General features: G+C 46.8%; 1 protein-coding gene across 5 annotated transcripts in view; it reads right to left on the reverse strand.

Annotated features, from left to right (window-relative positions):
- The window catches only part of naf1 (nuclear assembly factor 1 homolog (S. cerevisiae)), a 231,342-nt gene extending 224,477 nt beyond the window's left edge, over nt 1–6,865 (reverse strand). For 2 of the 5 annotated variants that reach the window (XM_060826970.1, XM_060827001.1), the window contains exon 1: nt 6,633–6,865. The gene's annotated coding sequence lies outside the window, so the exon portion shown is untranslated. The remainder of the gene's footprint in view (nt 1–6,632) is intronic. The other 3 variants (XM_060826986.1, XM_060826978.1, XM_060826993.1) reach the window with 3 other exon arrangements.
- Between the last annotated feature and the right edge of the window lie 9,791 nt (nt 6,866–16,656).

The raw sequence follows: 16,656 nt of genomic DNA on the forward strand, positions 1-16,656 counted from the left end.
TCCCACCCACAGCTTCCAACCGCATAGTCCAAGAACCCTGCCCCGCCCAATTCTATCTCCATCCCAAGATCCACAAGCCTGACCACCCCACCGAACCCATCTCTACCGACCTCGACATTGTCCTATCCCTAGTCCAGGAACTCCCCACGTACGTTCGAAATACCACCCGCACCCTCCACCTCCTCCAAGACTTCTGTTTCACCGGCCCCCAATGCCTCATCTTCACCATGGGCATCCAATCCCTCTACATCTCCATCCACCATGACCAGAGCCTCCAAGTCCTCCATTTCTTCCTCTCCCGACGTCCCCAACAGTACCCTTCCACCAACACTCTCATTCGTTTGGCTGAACTGGTCCTCACCCTTAACAATTCTCCTTCAAATCCTCCCACTTCCTCCAGCCCAGAGGCGATAGGCATAGCTGGGGCCCATACGTGTGCCTGTCTCTTCATTGGCTATATGGAACAGTCCATCTTCCGTAGTTACACCGGCCACTCCCAACCTCTTCCTCCGCTACATTGATGACTGCATTGGCGCCACCTCAGCTCCTGCGAGGAGGTTGAGCAATTCATCAACTTCACCAACACATTCCACCCTGACCTTAAATTTACCTGGACCATCTCTGACACCTCCCTCCCCTTCCTGGACCTCTCCATCTCCATTAATGACGACCGACTTGACACTGACATTTTTTTACAAACCCACCGACTGCCACAAATACCTGGATTACACCTCTTCCCACCCTACCTCCTGCAAACATGCCATCCCGTATTCCCAATTCCTCCATCTCTGCTGTATCTGCTCCCAGGAGGACCAGTTCCACCACAGAACACACCAGATGGCCTTCTTCTTTAGAGACTGGAATTCCCCTTCTCATGTGGTTGAAGATGCCCTCCAAATGCATCTCATCCACATCCCACACCTCCGCCCTCAAACCCCACCTCTCCAACCGCAACAAGGACAGACCCCGCCACCCACCCCCAAACCTCACTTTCCACCCGACCATCTTTTGCATTAACCGCATCATCCGCCGACATTTCCGCCACCTCCAAGCAGACCCCACCACCAGGGATACATTCCTTCCCCCCCCCCCCACCAAAAGGACATGCAGGTCCTGGGCCTCCTCCACCGCCGCTCCCTCACACCCGACACCTGGAAGAAGAATGCCTCACCTTCCACCTCGGAACACTCCAACCCCTGGGCATCAGTGCGGACTTCACCACTTTCCTCATTTCCCCTCCCCCCACCTTACCTCAGTTCCAACCTGCCAGCTCAGCACTGTCCTCATGACTTGTCCTACCTGCCAATCTTCCTTCCCACCTATCCCCTCCACCCTCCCCTCTGACCTACCACCTCCATCCCCACCCCCATTCACCTACTGTACTCTTTGCTACCTTCCCCTCACCCCCCCAGAATCCCATTTCTCTCTCCACCTGGAGGCTTCCTGCCTCTATTCTTGATGAAGGGTTTTTGCCCGAAACGTCGATTTTCCTGCTTCACAGATGCTGCCTGACCTGCTGTGCTTTTCCAGCACCACTCTGATCTAAACTCTGGTTTCCAGGATCTGCAGTCCTCACTTTTACCGAGGTGATCAGAGACAGTCTAATCCGAAATGTATTGCCACAACATCACAAAGATTTAACTAAGCCACAAATAATTCTATTATACATCGTAACAAGGTCTTTATAAAACAGCACACTATCCAATGTAGTAGATATTTTCTCAACCTGTTCAGGAGACGTTATTACATACTCTGAAGCAGGTGTGACTTGAACTGGGCTTTCTGGTCCAGTGGTAAGGGACACTACCATTGCGCTACATGAGCGCTTGTGAACCACACCATGAATCACAGAACATAGAATCATTGAAAACAGGTGCAGGAGTAGGCCACTCAGCCCTTTGAGCCTGCATCACCACTCAATACGATCATGACTAATCATACTATTTCAGTATCCTGCTCCCACTTTCTCTCCACACCCCTTGGTCCCCTTAGCTACAAGGGCCAAGTCTAGCTCCCTCTTGGATATATCTAACGAACTGATCCCAACAGCTTCCTGTGGGAGAGAATTCCTTAGGTTCACAACTCCCTGCATGAAGAAATTCATCCACATCTCAGTCTTTCCTCAAACGAGGAGACCAAAACTGCATACAATACTCGAGGTGCAGCCTCACCAAGGCCCTGTATAACTGCTGAAAATGTGTTGCTGGAAAAGCGCAAGTCAGGCAGCATCCAAGGAACAGGAGATTTGACGTTTCGGGCATAAGCCCTTCTTCAGGAAGCCCTTCCTGAAGAAGGGCTTATGCCCGAAACGTCAAATCTCCTGTTCCTTGGATGCTGCCTGACTTGCTGCGCTTTTCCAGCAACACATTTTCAGCTCTGATCTCCAGCATCTGCAGTCCTCATTTTCTCCCTGTATGACTGCAGCAAGACATCCTTACTCCTGTTCTCAAATCCTCACTTTATGAAGCAGAGCATGCCATTAGCTTTCTTCACCACCTGCTGCACCTGCATGCCAACCTTCAACAAACGTTTTGCAATAACACCTAGGTCCCATTGCACCTCATCTTTTCTTAAACTGTAAACATTCAGATAATAATCTGCCTTCCTGGTTTTGTGACCAAAGTGGATAACCTCACATTTATCTAAGTATTTGCCAATTACAAGTCATGCTGCTATAACACATGTTTCGACAGTACAAAGTGACTATAATGCGATTGACAAATTGTGGACGTTGTTTGGATGATGCGAACTTTCTACTGAATGGGTACAGTAATTTTCTATTAGCGATCCTTCTGCAGCATGATTTTATATAGTGGTTTTCCATTGCATGATTTTCTATAACACAAGGATGGAGGGGAACACAACTGTCGCGTTATTGCAGAACAACCTGTATTTGTCAACTTGGCTAGTCTATCCAAGTCACTCTGCAGCCTCTTAGCATACTCCTCACAACAGCCACTCAGCTTAGTGTCATCTGCAAATTTGAAAATATTGCATTCAATTCCTTCGTCCAAATAGTTAATACATATTTGGAACAGCTGCGGTCTCAGTAGTGAACCCCGTGGTAACCCACTTGAAATATGGCCCAGTCCTCTACAGCATCAGATCATTGCCAGCCACAGGAGATGTCCCGGAGGGCTGGCAAGTAGCTAATGTTGTTCCTCTGTTCAAGATGGGAGATATGGATAATCCAGCAAACTACAGACCGGTGTGTCTCACATCAGTTGTTGGGAAGCTATTGGAGAGAATTCTTAGGGATAGGATTTATGCACACTAGGAAAAGCATGGCCTAATTAAGACAATCAGCATGGCTTTGTGGGAGGCAGGTCATGTCTTTTGAAGTTGACTGAATCTTTCGAGATCCATGGTGACTTGGCAGCATGGACTCAGAATTGGTTTGCCCGTAGAAAGCAGAGGGTTGTATGGAACATTGTTTTTATGGCTGTAGGTCCATGACTCGTGGTGTTCTGCAAGGATCTATACTGGGACCTCTGCTTTTTTGATACATATAACTTGAATGAAAATGCAGATGGGTGGGTTAGTAAGTTTGCAGATGAGACAAAGATCAGTGGAGTTGTGGATAGTGTAGAATACAATAGGATGCAGATCAGCAGCGTATATGGTTGGAGAAATGGCAGATAGAGTTTAATCTGGGTAAATGCTGCTCTTTGGGAGATGAAATGTTAAGAAAAAGTATACAGTTAATGGCAGAGTCCTGAACATAATTGACATAGACAGGAATATTGGGGTTCAAGTCCATAGCTCCCTGAAAGTGGCTACCCAAGTAGGTAAGGCAAAGAGGGCTTTACCTTTATTGATTGGGGAATTGAGTACAAGAGTCAGGATGTCATATTGCAGCTTTATAAGACTTTAGTTGGGCCACACTTAGAGTAATGCGTACAATACTGGTCGCCATATTACAGGAAAGATGTGGAGGCTCTAGAGAGGGTTCAGAAGAGGTTTACCAGGATTAGAGGGTCTGAGCTATAAAGATGAGGTTAGAAAAACTCGGGTTGCTTTCTCTGGAGCAGTGGTGGCTTAGGGGAGACTTGATAGAAGTCTATAAAATTGAGATGAGAGGAAAGTGTTGACGGTCAAAATCTTTTCCCTAGTGTTTAAAAGACTAATGTTAGGGAACATGCATTTAACTTTAGAGGGGGAAAGTTCAAAAAAATGTGAGGGGCAAGTTTTTTTTGAACAAAGAGTGGAATGTTGTGAAATTTGAAAAGGTTACAAGGATATTGCCAGAGTTGGAGGGTTTAAGCTATAGTGAGAGGATTTATAGGCTGGGGCTGTTTTCTCGGGAGGGGCATGGAAACGATAAATAAACAAGGTTTTTTTCCCTCGGTTGGGGAGAGTCCTGAACTAGAGGGCACAGCTTTGGGATGAGAGGGGTACTCTAAAACGCCACTCTAATCTTGACATTGATCTCCAGCATCTGCAGTCCTCACTTTTGCCTAGTTGATTCCAACAAGATAGGACCAAATCATCTCCTCCTGGCATTCAGTCCCATCACTAAATATGACAACATAACAGTTATCATTGACTAGAAATTGACCAGGACCACTAATAAATATTGTGGCTATACAAAGGCAGATGAGAGGCTAGGATCCTACAGCAACTAAGTGATCGCCAGACTCCCGAGCCTGTCCACAACCTACAAGTTACAGGTCGGGTGCGCAATGGAATACTTGCAACATACCAGAGTCAGAGAGCTGTACAGTTTGAAAGAAACCCTTTGGTCCAACTTGCCCATACAGACCAGATATCCTAAATTAACCTTGTCTCATTTGCCAGCAATTGGCCATATCCCTCTAAACCCTTTCTATTCATTTCCCAATCCAAATACCTTTTAAATGTTGTAATTGTACCAGCATCCACCACTTCCTCTGGCAGCTCATTCCATACATGCACCACCCTCTGAAAATGTTGCCCCATAGGTCCTTTTAAATCTTTCCCTTCTCACCTTAAATCTAGTTTTGGACTACATTATACCAGGGGAATACTCCTTTGCAATTTACCTTGTCTATGCCCCTCAAACTCTGCAAACCCAACAAAATCTTTATAAATCTTTTCTGAACCCTTTCAAGTTTCACAACATCCTTCCCCTAGCAGGGAGACCAGAAGTGCACACAGTATTCCAATACCGGCCTAACCAATGTCCTGTACAGCTGCAAAATGACCTCCCAAATTCTATACTCAATGCACTGACCAATAAAGGCAAGCATATTAAATGCCCTCTTCACCATCCTGTCTACCTGCAACTCCAATTTCAAGTAGTCTGGTTGAGCTCCAAGAACACTCAAAAGTTCATCACCATCGGGAACAAAACACACTGCTTTATTCGCACTCTATCCACTAGTAACATGCAATGATAGCACTGTACAACATTTGCAGAAGATGCCATAGCAGCCCACCAAGATTCCATCCATAGCATCTTTCAAACGTATCATCCACAAGAATAATGACAGCAGATACAAACATGACCATCTGTAGGTTCACCTCCCAAGTTGCACAATATCCTGAATTAGAAATAAAGCACTATTCCTTCAGTCACTCAGTTAAAATTCTGGAACATCTGTCCTGCCAGCCTCAGGGCACACGTACACCACAGACTGCAGTGGGCTAAGGCAGCAGCTCACCCTCACTACTCAACAGCTGCAAGGATGGACAACAAATGCTGGACTTGCATCAGACCCTGTGACGAAAACGTTGCAGATTTCCATTGCCCTTTTCACAACCTCCAGATCGCAAAACATTATACAACTTTTTAAGGCAGAGTCACTGCTGTAATTTAGAAAATAGAGTAGTTAATACATAAAGCAAATAGCAATAGGATAATGACCAGATAAGTTTTTATGATGATGTAACTGTGCTGTAGTGTACAAACTCACTTTCGCTTATTCAAAAAAAAAAGTGCCGGGAGATCTTTTACATCCATCCAGATGTCAGTCAAACGTTCCACCAAAAGACAACATCTCAAAATGGTATAGCCCTCTCTCAATTCCACACTGGCACATCAGCCCGAATTTTTGTGCACACACCTGGATTGGGACTAAATCTGGAATCTTGCGGTTCACAGGCAGGTTTCCAACTGCACTACAACTAACTTGGATGAATAAATAAATCAAAAACTGTCATACACCCTATTCTCTCCCACCCCTACCCAAAAACAAAACAGTGACCTCAGCAAATGGAATTTACTACACTACAGAAAATACATTATGTTGGCACTACTGTTTTAATCGGTTAAACCAAAAAGTGCCTCACTGGAGGAGTCGAACACAGCAGAACCTGAATTGAATTGAATTTATTGTCACGTGTACCGAGGCACAATAAAAAGTTGCCTTGACAGCATTACAGGCAGATTATAAAGTAGCAGAGATAAGTAAATAATAGGTAATAATAATTTGTATTAATGATTGGAAGATAGTCATCCCAAAGGAACAATTACGAATTAAATACCTTGCTCCATGCAACAGACCATTCAATAAGTAACTTTTAGGATCATAAATTGTTTAAAAAAATACCTAAACAATATTTAGATGGTTTAAATATTCTACTATGTTTAAGTACTCTAGATGTTACTACATTAACTTGCTTCACCTGAGCAATAAAGGGCAGTAACCCACCTACAACTTTAACATCAACACGGGAGTCTCACCGTCGGGGGCTCAGGAAATAAACTGAAACGAAAACTACCCGAAACTTGAGCAGCTGACCGATCAGTGGTCCGTCTCGGTGAGAAGACAAGGATTGATTGAGTTTTTGGTGAATATTACCAGGGACAGTGTGTGGACACCACCACCACCATAACCACCCAGCAGCAGCACGCGCGCTCTGCCAACACGCGCCGGCCCGGCTGATGACGACACAGCCCGGGCGCGGGGCGATGACGTCACCGGTGGCCGTTGGAGAGGCGGCGGGAACGTCGCTGAGGGTGTCCCTTCACCCTCACACACCCATCAGGTGGGTCAGGGTGTCCCTCACCCTCACACACACCCACCAGGAGGGTCAGGGTGTCCCTCATACACCCACCAGGAGGGTCAGGGTGTCCCTCACCCTCACACACCCACCAGCAGGGTCAGGGTGTCCCTCACACACCCACCAGGAGGGTCAGGGTGTCCCTCACCCTCATACACCCACTGGGCAGGTCAGGGTGTCACTCACCCTCATACACCCACCAGGAGGGTCAGGGTGTCACTCACCCTCATACACCCACCAGGCGGGTCAGGGTGTCCCTCATACACCCATGGGCGGGTCAGGGTGTCCCTCACACACCCACTGGGAGAGTCAGGGTGTCCCTCACCCTCACACACCCACCGGGCGGGTCAGGGTGTCCCTCACCCTCACACACCCACCGGGCGGGTCAAGGTGTCCCTCACCCTCATACACCCACCGGGCGGGTCAGGGTGTCCCTCCCCCTGATACACTGACCAGATGAGTCAGTGTGTCCCTCACCCTCATACACCCACTAGGCGGGTCAGGGTGTCCCTCACACACCCACCGGGAGAGTCAGGGTGTCCCTCACCCTCTCACACCCACCGGGCGGGTCAGGGTGTCCCTCACCCTCATACACCCACCGGGCGGGTCAGGGTGTCCCTCACCCTCATACACCCACCGGGCGGGTCAGGGTGTCCCTCACCCTCACACACCCACCGGGCGGGTCAGGGTGTCCCTCATATACCCACCAGGAGGGTCAGGGTGTCCCTCACCCTCACACACCCACCAGGTGAATCAGGGTGTACCTCACCCTCATACACCCACCGGGCGGGTCAGGGTGTCCCTCACCCTCACACACCCACCGGGCGGGTCAGGGTGTCCCTCACCCTCATACACCCACCGGGCGGGTCAGGGTGTCCCTCACCCTCATACACCCACTGGGAGAGTCAGGGTGTCCCTCACCCTCATACACCCACCGGGCGGGTCAGGGTGTCCCTCACCCTCATACACCCACCGGGTGGGTCAGGGTGTCCCTCACCCTCATACACCACCTGGCGGATCAGGGTATACCTCATGCACCCACCAGGCGGGTCAGGGTGTCCCTTACTCTGATGCACCCACCGGGCGGGTCAGGGTGTCCCTCACCCTGATACACTGACCAGGCGAGTCAGGGTGTCCCTCACCCTCATACACCCACCGGGCGGGTCAGGGTGTCCCTCCCCCTGATACACTGACCAGATGAGTCAGTGTGTCCCTCACCCTCATACACCCACTAGGCGGGTCAGGGTGTCCCTCACACACCCACCGGGAGAGTCAGGGTGTCCCTCACCCTCACACACCCACCGGGCGGGTCAGGGTGTCCCTCACCCTCATACACCCACCGGGCGGGTCAGGGTGTCCCTCACCCTCACACACCCACCGGGAGAGTCAGGGTGTCCCTCACCCTCACACACCCACTGAGCGGGTCAGGGTGTCCCTCACCCTCATACACCCACCGGGCGGGTCAGGGTGTCCCTCACCCTGATACACCCACCGGGCGGGTCAGGGTGTCCCTCACCCTGATACACCCACCAGGCGAGTCAGGGTGTCCCTCACCCTCATACACCCACAGGGCGAGTCAGGGTGTCCCTCACCCTCATACACCACCTGGCGGATCAGGGTGTCCCTTACTCTGATGCACCCACCGGGCGCGTCAGGGTGTCCCTCACCCTCATACACCACCTGGCGGATCAGGGTGTCCCTTACTCTGATACACCCACCAGGCGAGTCAGGGTGTCCCTCACCCTCATACACCCACAGGGCGAGTCAGGGTGTCCCTCACCCTCATACACCACCTGGCGGATCAGGGTATACCTCATACACCCACCAGGCGGGTCAGGGTGTCCCTTACTCTGATGCACCCACCGGGCGGGTCAGGGTGTCCCTCACCCTCATACACCCACCAGGCGAGTCAGGGTGTCCCTCACCCTCATACACCCACAGGGCGAGTCAGGGTGTCCCTCACCCTCATACACCACCTGGCGGATCAGGGTATACCTCATACACCCACCAGGCGGGTCAGGGTGTCCCTTACTCTGATGCACCCACCGGGCGGGTCAGGGTGTCCCTCACCCTCATACACCCACCAGGTGGGTCAGGGTGTCCGTCACCCTGATACACCCACCAGGCGAGTCAGGGTGTCCCTCACCCTCATACACCCACCGGGCTGGTCAGGGTGTCCCTCACCCTCATACACCCAAAGGGCGGGTCAGGGTGTCCCTCACCCTGATACACTGACCAGATGAGTCAGTGTGTCCCTCACCCTCATACACCCACCAGGCGAGTCAGGGTGTCCCTCACCCTCATACACCCACAGGGCGAGTCAAGGTGTCCCTCACCCTCATACACCCACCAGGCGGGTCAGGGAGTCCCTCACCCTGATACACCCACCAGGTGAGTCAGGGTGTCCCTCACTCGAGGAGCCCCACCAGGTGAGTCAGGGTGTCCCTCACCCGCGGAGCCCCACCAGGTGAGTCAGGGTGTCCCTCACCCGAGGACCCCCACCAGGTGTGTCAGGGTAGTCCCTCACCCGAGGACCCCCACCAGGTGAGTCACGGTGTCCCTCACCCGAGGACCCCCACCAGGTGAGTCACGGTGTCCCTCACCCGAGGACCCCCACCAGGTGAGTCAGAGTGTCCCTCACCCTGATACACTCACCAGGTGAGTCACGGTGTCCCTCATCCTAATATACCCACCAGGCGAGTCAGGGTGTCCCTCACCCTCATACACCCACCAAGTGAGTCACGGTGTCCCTCACCCAAGGACACCCACCAGGTGAGTCAGGGTGTCCCTCACCCGAGGACCCCCACCAGGTGTGTCAGGGTGTCCCTCACCCGAGGACACCCACAATCATCATTTTTAACCAAAAGAGAAAACTGTTTTCAGCTCCGAACAGGACATGTCATTTATAAAATAACACCAAAAAGGAGAATATTACACATTTTAATGCTCTGAAGTCCAAATTAAATTTTGACAAACACGGTGGCTCAGTGGTTCGCACTGCTTCCTCTCTGCACCAGGGGCCAAGGTTCGATTCCAGCCTCGGGTGACTCTCTGTATGGAGTTTGCACATTCTTCCCAAGTCCACATGGGTTTTCTCTAGGTGCTCCGGTTTCCTCCCACAGTCCAAAGATGTGCAGGTTAGGTGAATTGCCCATAGTGTTAGGTGAAGCGGTATATGTAGAGGAATGGGTCTGAGGGGTTACTCTTTGGAGGGTCAGTGTGCACTTGTTGGACTGAAGGGCCTGTTTCCACACTAAGTAATCTAATCCAAATATCTAATCAATGTTAAGTCATTATGAGTATCTGTACGCTAATATAAACTTTTGCAACATGTCTAATTTTAAACTGTGTAAATTAACGGCCTAAGTTTTTTGATGGGCTGTGTAATTTTTTCCCCACTGTACTAAATGGCTCTCTTACTTGAATAGCAGTTTTGTTATTCTTCTACATCTTATCATCGTGATGTGCAATTAACATTTTGGATGTTGAAATTAATTTTGAGAGGAGATTTAAGTACTGCATTATTGACAAGTAATTTTAAAATAAAAGAATCATCTGTGTTGCTGTTGAGTAATGACATACCAGGAATTGTGAACTGCAGACAAAAATCTGTGATCATAAGCTCAACATTGTGAGGCTTGTAAGATTCGCTCTTCAGTGTCATACATTAATTGATAAACTTCTGTATGTGGAAGTCCCAAGTAAATGATCAGAAATCTCACGTGCAAATCTTCTATCAATTCAATTCACTGAAGGCACTGGATACTGCAAAGGCTACGGGCCCTGACGCAGCTCTGGCTGTAATTTGAAAATGTGTGCTCTTCTATCCAACTGAGCTCATTGCCACGCAAGTTGTCTATGTTGAAAATGTATGCCTGTCCGCAAAAGAAACAGGACAAATATAATTAGGCCAATTACTCCCTTGTCAATCTCCTCTCAATTATGCACAATGGTGCAATTAACAGTGCTATCAAGCAGTGCCATCTCACACAAAAGTAACCTTCTCACTGCTACTCAGTTTCGGTCCTATCACTATTGCTCTGTTATTTACCTCATTACGTCTTTGGTCCAAACATGTTCAGTCAAGATCGCAGGAGGACATGACAGGAGGAGGCGTACCTAAAAATGAGATATCAATTTGTTGAAGCTACAACACTTGTGTGCCAAAAAACAGAAGCAGCACTGAATGGATAGAACTAATCAATCCTACAACCAACAGATCAGATATAAATACCGCAGTCCTGACACTTCTAGTCACAGATAGTGATGGGCAGTTAACTAACCAACAGGAGGAGCAGCTTCAATAGATTTCCCTATCCTCATAATGGGAATACCAGCAGAACCCAAGGCTGAAGTATTTGCAACGACTTTCAGCCAAAGTGCCAAATGTATGATCCATCTTGGATTCTTCCTGAAGTCCCTAGCACTACAGATGCCAGTGCTCAACCAGTTTGATTCACCCCATAGTGATGATAACAGGCACTGGATACTACAAAGGCAATGAGACCTGACAAAATTCCAACAATGATAATGAACGCATATGCTAAAGACCAAGCTGTGCCTCTAACTAAGCTAGTCCAGTAAACCTAAAAGAATAACATCAACCAGATGTCCTGTCTACAAATATCAATGTACCCTTGATTATCTGCAAAGTTATTAATGGAATCATTGACAACTATCAAGTGGCATATGCAAGAATAACCTGCTCACTAATGCTTAGTTGAAGTTCCTCCAGGTTTACATATAATTGACTAAATTGGCTTTGGGAGGCTTCCTGATGAAGGGCTTATGCCTGAAATGTCGATTCTCCTGCTTCTCGGATGCTGCCTGACCTGCTGTGCTTTTCTAGCACCACATTCATCGACTCTAATCTCCAGCATCTGCAATCCTTACTTTTGCCTTATTTGCAGTTTTAGCAAGCTTGAAAGTGGACAAATACCGAGTTCCAAATGAGATTTATCCCAGGATCTTCTGGGCGGTAAGATAGGAGATTGCAGGGCATCTGCCATGAATGTTCAAATCTTCTCTGGCCATAGCAGGGGTGCTAGAGTATAGCTAATGTGGTGCCATTATTCAAGGAGTGTGGTATGGATAAACCAAGAAACTACAAGCCATTGAGTCTTACATCAAGGTTAGGAAAACAACAGAAAAAAATCCTGTGGAACAGAAGTAATCTCAATTTAGATGAGCAAATAACAGACAGCGAATCAATTTGTTTGATTTTTTCAAGGTGGTGATTAGTAGATGTGGATACTGGAATTGATATAGTCTATATGGACTTCAGTAAAGTTTTTGACAAGATCATGCAGGGCAGATGGTGAAGAAGTTAAGACCCTATGAGATCCAATGGAATTTTGAAAATTGGATTCAAAATTGGCTGATTAACAGGAAACAGAGGGTGATTGTAGGCTGTTTTTGTGACTGGAGGCTGATGTCCAGTGCTATAACACAGAGTTTAAATCAGTGTAGGAGATATAAACAGAAAGTTCACCGATGACACAAAAATGAGAGATGTGATAAATAGCAAGGAGGAAAATTTCAAACCACAGGATGATTCAGTGGGGTTGAACAGTGGCACTTGGAATTTAAACCTGAAAAGTGTGAGATGATGCATTTGGAATGATTAGCAAGGCAGAGAAGTACATGTACTTCTGAGCAAGTCATGGTTCACACATTCAGTAAGGTGGCCAGAGAACAGGAAGGCGGGTAATGCAGGTGTATCCTGTGGCCATCTCCCTTTTCTAACAGATATACCAGTTTGGCTCCTATTGGGTCACAACTCTACAGAGGAAAGCAGTGGCAGCCAACTTCATGGCACATTGCCTGGGAGTGCTGCACAAGAGGATAGGAAAAAGAACAGCAGGGCTATAGCGGTCGGCGATTCAATTTTTAGGGCAACAGACAAGCATTTGTCCGGCTTCAAACAAGACTGCAAGATGGCCTCCCTGGTGCCAGGTTCAGTGGTGTCACTGAATGGCTGCAAGGCATTCTGAAGCGCAAACAGACAGAGATCATGATACATTGGTGCCAATGACTTAGCTGGGAAAAAGAATGAGAACCTGAAAGCAGAATTTAGAGAGCTGGAAAATACATTAAAGAATAGGACCCAAAAGATGTTAATCTCTCGAAGAGTATAGGAATAGGAGCTTAATCCAAATGAATGTATGGCTGGAGAGCACAAGTTTGGCAAGGCTGGATGGTATTTATTTTAATACTAAGAGTCTAACAAACAAAGCAGGTGGGTTGAGGGCACAAAATTAAATGTGGATATGATGTAATTGCTATCACTTAGATTTGGTTGAAATGGGGGCAGGACTGGCAGCTCAATATTTCAGGATACATGGTCTTTAGATGAGAGGGAATGAGGTAAGAGAAGGGGAGGTATTACAATTTTAACAAGGGAGTCAATTACAGCAGGAGGGATGACATCTTAGAAGTCTCTTCAAATGAAGCCATATGTAGAACTTAAAAGCCAAAAAAGGTGCAATCAAATTGCTGGCAGTGTATTCTGGGCACCCAACAGTACAAGAGAATTGGACGAGCAGATTTGTGCACAAATTTCATAGAGTAAACATTACATGAGGAATAATAGAACCCTTGGAAGCACTATGAATCAGATGAGCATTTATGCCAGTCCCTTAAAATATTGGAAAAGTTAAATAAAATGCTTCAGTTATGAAGAGACATTAGACAGACTACAGTTGTTTTCATTAGAGCAGAGGAGATTGAGAGAGTACATGACTGAGATGTATAAAATTAAAAGATCATAGGTAGGGTACATAGGAAGAGACTTTTCTCCTTGATGGAGGGATCAATGGTCAGAGAGCATAGATTTAAGGCAAGAGGCAGAAGTATTAAGCAAAGAACAAAGATGACTACAGCACAGTAGCAGGCCATTCAGCCCAGCAAGCCTGTGTCAAAACATTATGCCTTTCTAATCTAGAAATCTTTTGCCTCCATGTAGTCCATATCCCTCTGTTTCCTGCCTATTCATGTATTCGTCAAGATGCCTCTTAAACATTTGTACTGTATCCACTTCAAACCCTTCTCTGCAGCACATTCGAGGTACTTACCACCCTCTGTATAAAAACTTGCCTCTAATGTCTCCTTTAAACTTTTTCCTTTTTTATCTTAGATCTATGTCCCCATAATTCTTGAATTTGACATTTCTACTCTGGGAAAAAGACTCTGACTACCCATTCTATCCATGCATTTAATAATTTTGCAAAATTCTTTCGCCCTTCAGCCTCTGATGTTCAAGTGAACAGCAACCAAGCTTGTCTGATCTCTCTTCATAGCTAATACCCTCCAAACCAGACAACATCCTGGTTAACCTTTTCTGTATCCTGTCCCAAGTCTTCGTATCCTTCTAGTAGTGTGGTGACCAGAACAGCATGCAATATTTCAAACCTGGCCTAACAGTTGTATAGGACTTTGGTTCGGCCACATTTGTAATACTGCATACAGTTCTGGTCATCATATTAGCAGAATGATGTGGTTACTTTGGGGAGGGTGCAGAGGAGGTTCACTAGGATGTTGCCTGGTATGGAGGGCACTAGCTATGAAGAAAGGTTGAGTAAATTAGGATTATTTTCATTAGAGAGGCAGAGGTTGAGGAGGACCTGATTGAACTCGACAGAATCATGAGAGGTATAGTCAGAGTGGATAGCAAGAAGCCTTTTCCCAGATGGGGGACTCAATTACTCGGGGTCACAAGTTCAAGGTGAAAGAGGAAAAATCTGCGTGGAAAGTTCTTTTCGCAGAGGGTGGTGGGTATCTGGAACTTGTTGCCAGCAAAATTGGTAGAGGTAGGCACAATAGTGTCATTTACTATGCATCTAGACAGATACATGAATAGGCAGGGAGCAGAGGGATGCAGATCTTTGGAAAATAGGCGATACGTTTGGATAGAGGATCTGGATCAGCACAGGCTTGGAGCGTCGAAGGGCCTGTTCCTGTGCTGTAATTTTCTTTGTTCTTTTGTTTTAACTAAAGTTCTATACAGTTGCAACATTAACTTGCCCATTTTTATACCGTCAATTCTGCTATAAACGCAGTAGTTCCATCCTCATGCAATCCCAAGAAAATTGTTCAATAGCAGCACCATTTAAACTAGTAGGGCTGGAATAGTGTTATAACCATTACACACTTTAAAAGTTTGCACCATAGAAACAAGTGTCCCCAATTCATCAATCGCATTATAGCAAATTTGCATTCACAAAATGCGCGTTATAGCAGAACAGCTTATACTCTATGCCTCAGTCAATAAAGGCAAACATGCAATGCACCTTCTTGGCCACGTTCATGGAACTGTGGACCTGTAATACTAGATCTCTCTGTATGTTAATGCTTCTATGGGTTCTCCCATTTTCAGTTTACTTTCCTCCTGAATTTGACCAAAATGTATCACCTCACATTTGTCCAGGTTAAATTCCATTTGCTATTTCTCTGCCCAAATCTCCAGACTATCTCCAACCTCTGGCAATCCTCCTCACTAAATGCAGCTCCTCCCAATCTTTGCGCAGTCTGCAATCAGACTAATAGGACACCTACATTCTCATCCAAATCATTTTTATATACATTTATATATATGTGTGTGTATTACTAACAACGGGGATGCCACCACTAACCCTTTTAGTACAGTCCCTGTGGTATAATCTAATTTAACATTGCAAAGCGATCTTGATCAAAGGGGTCAATGGGCTGAATAATGGCAGATGGAGTTCAGTTTGGATAAATGAGGTGTTACATTTTGGTACAACAAAAAGGGGCAGAACCTTTTTCAATTAATGCTCGGGCCTTCGGTCGTCACAGCCATCAAGTCATACAGTGTGGAAACAGACTCTTGGGTCCAATCAGTCCACGCCAAACTAAATATGTCCCACTGGCCTCCTCCTGGCTTATTTCTTAATATCTTTTAAATATTGTAATTGTACCCACATCCATCACTTCCTCAGAAAGTTCATTCCACACACGAACCACCCTCTGTGTAAAACAAATTGCTCCTCAAATCTTTTTTAAATCTCTCTCCTTTCACCTTAAAAATGTGCCCATTAGTCTGAAATGTCCTATCCAAGGGAAAATACAACTACCATTAACCCTGTCTATACCCCTTATTGTTTTATAAACTGCTATAACATTGCCTCCCAATCTCCTATGCTCCATGATAAAGGTCTCAGCCTATCCAGGTTTTCTTCATAACTCAAACCTTACATATTCGGCAACATCTGGTAACTGTCTTTTCATCCCTCTCCAGCTCAATAATACCCTTCCTATAACTGGGTGACTAGAAATGGACACTATTCCAGAAGTGTTGTAGAACAGAGAGACTTGGAGATTCAAGTTCATAGTTCTTTGAAAACTGTGTCACAGGTAGACAGGACGTTAAGACGTTTGCCTTCATGCTATAACCATTGGGTATAGGAGTTGGGACATCATGTTGAGGTTACACAGGATTGGGTGATGCTTTTGGAGAATTGTGTAGAATTGTCGACCTGCGATAGAAAAGATATTATTAAAATAGAAAGGGTTCAGAAAAGATTTGCCAGAATGTTGTTAGGACTGGAGGGTTTGAGTTATAAGGAGAGACTGGACAGGCTAGGATAACAGAACATAGGAGGTTGAGGGATGACCTTATAGAGGTTTATAAAATCATGTGGGACACAGATAAGG

Source organism: Hemiscyllium ocellatum, chromosome 1 (assembly GCF_020745735.1).
Source record: "Hemiscyllium ocellatum isolate sHemOce1 chromosome 1, sHemOce1.pat.X.cur, whole genome shotgun sequence".
Classification (NCBI taxonomy): Eukaryota; Metazoa; Chordata; class Chondrichthyes; order Orectolobiformes; family Hemiscylliidae; genus Hemiscyllium; species Hemiscyllium ocellatum.